Source organism: Bos indicus x Bos taurus, chromosome 29, assembly GCF_003369695.1.
Source record: "Bos indicus x Bos taurus breed Angus x Brahman F1 hybrid chromosome 29, Bos_hybrid_MaternalHap_v2.0, whole genome shotgun sequence".
NCBI classification, from domain to species: Eukaryota; Metazoa; Chordata; class Mammalia; order Artiodactyla; family Bovidae; genus Bos; species Bos indicus x Bos taurus.
The window spans coordinates 37,128,649-37,134,648 of NC_040104.1; the positions used below are offsets into that span (position 1 = coordinate 37,128,649).

General features: G+C 39.2%; 1 long non-coding RNA gene across 4 annotated transcripts in view; it reads right to left on the bottom strand.

Annotated features, from left to right (window-relative positions):
* Nucleotides 1-5,491, bottom strand: part of LOC113886252 — a 1,111,906-nt gene extending 1,106,415 nt beyond the window's left edge. Inside the window, exon 1 of one of the 4 annotated variants that reach the window (XR_003509400.1) lies at nt 4,974-5,491. This is a non-coding gene — a long non-coding RNA (uncharacterized LOC113886252). The remainder of the gene's footprint in view (nt 1-4,973) is intronic. The other 3 variants (XR_003509399.1, XR_003509401.1, XR_003509402.1) reach the window with 3 other exon arrangements.
* Nucleotides 5,492-6,000: the final 509 nt, after the last annotated feature.

Genomic DNA, 6,000 nt, shown 5'->3' on the forward strand with positions numbered 1-6,000 from the left:
AGCATTACTTGATAACTTCTTGAAATTAAATCAGGAATCATTCACTTATGTTTGTATTCTTCCTTCAAGCTATAGATAACTTCCTTAGAAGGAAAATTCTCAAAACAATATCTTTCCGCTATTTGTTTTAAAAGAATGCACACAGAGAGTTACTAGTTAATACTGGCTGAGTGTCCCAGTAAATGAGTTAAAGAACAGAATGGGTAAGATGGGGGGCTGCCTAGGAGACTGGATTCAAGACCTAGAAAGCAAATGCACACGCTTGATCATAACCAAGATGTTCTCTAGATAGCACCATTGTTCAATTGTAATTGACAGTTTTAATCTAATTACCCATCATTGGACTTCTTGGATTTTTTGTCTTTTCACTCAGAATAGAATGCAGTTAAGACAAATGCTAGTTTAGCAAGATCTCCCCTACCTGTTCCCAGTTCTTCCAAATTGCAAATAATCACCTGTAATACTTATTTGCCGGAGAAGGAAATGGCACCCCACTCCAGTACTCTTGCCCAGAAAATCCCATGGATGGGGGAGCCTGGTGGGCTGCCGTCTATGGGGTGGCACAGAGTCGGACACAACTGAGCGCGTTCACTTTCACTTTTCACTTTCATGCTTTGGAGAAGGCAATGGCAACCCACTCCAGTGTTCTTGCCTGGAGAATCCCAGGGACAGGGGAGCCTGGTGGACTGCCGTCTATGGGGTCGCACAGAGTCGGACACGACTGAGGTGACTTGGCAGCAGCAGCAGCAATACTTATTTGCATAGTACCTTCACATTCCTGTATATATTTGAAGAATTCCATTTCCCGAAGGCAAACCCTCAGTCACAACCTATCCAAAGAATTATTTCCGGCTAACAGCTAGGCCTCCTATAATAATGCCAGTGCTGATCTAAAGTACAGAGAGAGCTAAGAGCTAAACTAAAAAGGACTAAGGAAATAAAGCATGGGCTGTTGTAGCCTTTATAACTGACAGGCTAGATGCGTCTTAAAAAGTTATAGGAAATGACACCTAATAGCCGTATTTTGATAGAAAACAGTGGCATACATTGAAATGCATATATATTTGTCTTTTATCCTATTCTATGTTTATATTCAAAAATATAAGAATGTTTTCTCAAGCATAAATGTGTAGATATATTAACCTATTTTTATATACAAGCTAGTCAAAATACAATGTAAATACCCTACAGAAACATGTCATTTTATTGCTTCTTTATAAAGTATTTTCTTTATTCAAGTATCATTATACTTCAACATGTATAATGTATGCATTAATAAATATAAGAAAAATAACATAAGTACATTTTTAAGATATATGCATATAAGAAGCAAAAATGTAAGGCAAAAGATTATATATATATATATATATATATATATATATATATATAGGTCACATCAGTTTAGAAGAATCAAGCATAAAGTGAATAAAATTGTATTATAACTGGAGGACTGATTTAGAAGCAGAAAATACTATTAAAGGAAGCTTTCACAAAACCAACACCCTTTTGCAACATAATAGAAAATTAGCAAATACCCTGTCCATCAATTTGGAAGGCTTGGCTAATATTAAAATTACTTCTCATCACCACTAGGTGGCTCACTCTCTGTATTTATGTCTCAGCAGAGATGTCTCTGTGGCCCCTGGAGGTTAGAGGCAATGAGATTCTCACTAGAGAGAACAGAAAGGAGAAAAAAAGGATCTCTTCAAAGCAAACTTAAAGTTTTGACAAGGAAATAATCTGGGCTACCCGCCCCCATAAATTTCCATCGGAATTAACTTTACATAACAGAGTAATTAGAAGAGTTGTTCTTAGACTAGAGACATTTAGAAAGCCAGATGGAAACCTAATAACGAGTCTACACCCATGTCCAGATATTCTCATATACTTTTCAAATACATTCAAACTCTGAGGAAGATACCCAGCAGGAAAAAAGGAGTGAGAGAGAGAACGAAAAGTACCACTTTAAAGTTTAAAAAAATCACATTATTTACTTTTAATTGTATTTGAAATATGAGTGGAAGAAAAGTTAAGAATTGGGGAAATAAAAATAAGCCAAGATAGGAAATTTAACATGGAGAGGAAATTCACTTTCCTAGCTTTGCAAGATGGCTCTTTGCAATGAATTTCTCCATCGAACGGCATTTTAGCAGAGAGAATATAATAGGACGGTAGCCACAGTAGCTTGTAACACCATCCAAAGTATTGCTATAAAAAGCTTTACCATCTGGATCCTAATTCTATTCAATATTGAAACTGTAGAGCATTTTCTTCTCCTCATTCTAATTTACAGCTATCACTCTGTGCAGCCCTGAAGGGTACATACAATATGCCATTGTTAGAGCTAGTGTATAATCCAAGGCAATTTGGAGAAAATCAGCTTGTGCATATAACTATGTGGTCTTCTTGCTATTTAGCACCTGTTTGCATTTCATGAAAGCTTATAAGTTTTGCTTGTATTTCTTTTCCCTTCTCTTTATTTTGCCTTGGTCAGTATAGGGCTGCAAAGTCATCATGCATGTTTAGAAATGTCTGTGGACAGCACCATCCACTGTACCCCACTGACTGCTGAGAACTGAAATGCATGGGATGTGACAGCACTGAACATTCACCTGCTTCTTTGAATTAATCTATAGTGTTCATCTGGCCTTTATTTTTGAAAATCTCCCAAGACACTGATTCACCAGGCTACCCAGGAAAGGCTATCAGATACAGAGGAGGAAAAAAGTGTTTTAAAATTAAGAAGCTTCATGACGAGGAGCCAGCAGTGACAGAGGATCATCACCTCTGGCTCCAAATAAAATGAAATTGATTCCCTCTCAGCAGAGACAGCTCTGAATGGTGATCCATAATGTGCAAGCAACTGGCTAACTCTTTACCTGCCTCACAAGGCTATGTGAGAAAGGAGGTGGGCTGGGGAAAACCAAGAATGAAAAAAGATATCTCAACAACTGATTTAAATTACCTTTCACCTTCTCAGAAGGCCTGGTTAAGATCCCATCTTTGGATCTCTTACGTTGCTTGTTGAATTGGGCATCGCTGGCAAAAGAAAAACAAAAAGAGAGGGTTCTCTTCCTCCCTCCAAGATTCCATTCCAAGGACACACCACTCACATGACCTGAAAAAATGTATATATATGTGTGTCCTTCACACCCTTGCTGCTTCTGATCGCCTGACTTTCCCAGGGTAATAGCAATACCTTGGGCTGAGCCATCCACCGCCAGAAGCAGCATGGAAAAGGTAACATGACGGGTTTATTCCAAGTTTGAATATGAGTCCAAGAGTGAAGTAGCAAAAGTAAAGTCCTGCTTTCCTGGTGCATTTGTTACTTGATAGCACCTTGTAGGATCTATTTTCCCAAATTACTTTAAGAGCAGTCAATGTAAACACCATCAATATTATGGGAGCCGAAAACAATGACAGGAAAGATATTGAAGTATTTGTCACAAGCTAAAAATCTCTGTTGAGCACTTCAGAGGAATCAGTTGCCTTAAACATTAATGACAGGTGAAGAAGGCGATTCTGTTTCCCCTCTGCCTTCAAAAGAAGCAGCAGATAGTCTCAAACGTGTTTTGTGTGTTTTTGCTTGGTAGGCTTTGGGTTTGGGGGGGGGGTGTTTTTGTTTCATGGAGTGGTTTGTTAGTTTGGATTTTTCTCAAAGGATTATCAAAGGAAAGTATTTGGCTGGCCAAGCTTGAAAATTCCTGAGCCCACATGGGATCTTTACTTTCAAGCATAAACTTAGGTCTGCCTAAAGTCATGCGCCATGCTCCCATATAAAAAATGAGGCCATCCACATTAAGACAGACATGACATCAAGACATGAGGTAGCTTAGTAGCACTTTCCAGAGGGTAATAAAACAGAGACAAACTTTTATAAGTGCAGAATACAAAGCACTGTGAAAACAGTCACAAAACCTCACATTCTCTAATTTTCTGCTTATACACAAACTCCTTTCAAACCTCACTTTTGAACTCAATGATAACTCAGAGGTATTGTGAGCCTTCTTTGCATATAGGATGCCTGTCTCCTAAAAAACATTTTCCTTATGGTTGTTTCAACTCAGTTGCCCAAATTATGGCTCATATTCTCTCACAAAACTTCCTGTGGGATGATGTGCATGAAACTAGTAAAATGAATATTAAGGGATGGAGATGTTGAAATTTTTCTGTTAGTTTTTTTTGTTGTTGTTAAGAATTTTGGCTAACAAAACAAGTCAAGAAATGTTAAGATCAATAACCTACAGATGAATATCACTAAGATGAGGGTATTCAAATCAAGATACCACAGTCGGGTTTGAAGTTTTACAAAGATAGATCTGTTAGGTTTAGAATGCTCTCCTAGAACCTGAGCTCATTTTAGGAGAAGAAATCTCCTCCAGTTAATTGTTTACCTTGTCAAATAATTAATTTCCCCAGCTTATCACAACAGACAGATTTATCTCAACCCAAAACTCTGGGCTTCAAAGCCGCATTACCCCAATATGTATAAGAGCTCAGAAAGATGAAAAGACATTTGCTTCCTGCCTTTCTCTCACAAATACAGCAATTTGCATGAATATTAAACTTCTGTGATTCAGCAACTTTCACTCCTGTCTACATCACTGAATGTTAAATGCCGGGGAAGAGTTTGAATCACTTGGCTTTTATTTTTGAAGACTAAAGTATGTTTTTCACAGCCAGAAAAGAGAATAAAGGTTTTTAAATCACACATGCAAAGTTGCATAACAACAGTCAACTAACTCAAAAGGTGAGAAATGCTCACGTGCTCAATGTACATTGAGTTCCATATTTGCAGAATATCCTGCAAGGGTGGGGAGACAGTAGAGTTACCATCTGCATCCAAACTTTAATCAGCAAAACCACTCCTGAACTATCAAGCCTTTACCGTGCTGCTTCCCCTAGTGAAACAGTCTCAGAGTAAATGCTGTGATTGAGAACGTTTTGTAAAAGAAGAAATTGCAAGCGCCTACCTGAACGCGGTGGTGAGGTCGCTGGCACATTAGGAGAGATGACTAGGAAGCGGGCTTACCTTCTGCAGGGAGCAGCCTCCTCCCCGGGCTGCCTGGCTTTTGGAAGAGGGTGTCCTCTTGCCAGGAGCTGGGGAAGCAGCAGGGAAGAAATAGCTGTCACTAGTTGTGACAGCGGCGTGTCACCGGGTCCCTCGGAAACTGGGCTCCAGGGTCCTCTAACAAACCAGCCAGTAGCCGCTGGTCCCCAGCCTAGGATGCCGGGACTGCAGTTACTAACGCCGCCTCACTTGAGGGGAAAGCGCTGCTGCGTGTGTGTGTGTGTGTGTGTGTGTGAGAGCACTAACTGCCAGCTCCAGGCTGAGCCACTGTGTTCTGCATACTCAAAATGCTCCTGCAGGGAGGAGGCTCCTCTACCAGGACCCCATCCTCCCCTGCCGGCTTGAGGAATCACTCCACTGACCTTGCTGCTGGGGATGCTGGATGAACTACTCACTCATCAATAGATTTAACAATCCATCAAATAAAGGAGATGGGATCAAGTCTTAGAGACGGGTTCTTTCCTCATAAACACTGAGATTAATAACAAAAAAGATATCTCTATTCAACATTTTAGAGTTGATTTTTGTTTTCCCCTTCAAGCTCCTGTGTTTTGAGCGTAAAGTCTAATGGATGAGTTCACACGTTAAAAAACTTTTTTAAAAAAAAGTTTAAAAATCAAAAAAAAAAAAAAAAAAACCACTTTCCAAGTTGTTTCCCTAAGCAGGATTAGGCTCTTACCTAGAAGGCAATTCAAAATATTTATCACACAGAGACCTATCAGATGCACTTGGATTTGTAAAAAACCAAATCATGATGGTTAAAACTAATAAAGTACTTTCAAACTCAGGGATTCTATGTCATGAGTGTTAATGTTTCAGACTAGAGGCAGATTCTGAGTTCCAATCCAACTCCAAAGCTAAAGAAAACTTTAGGTTTTCTTTTAAACACTAATCCAATGCCAAGTATGGGGAAAGTCTTGTGCTCTGAG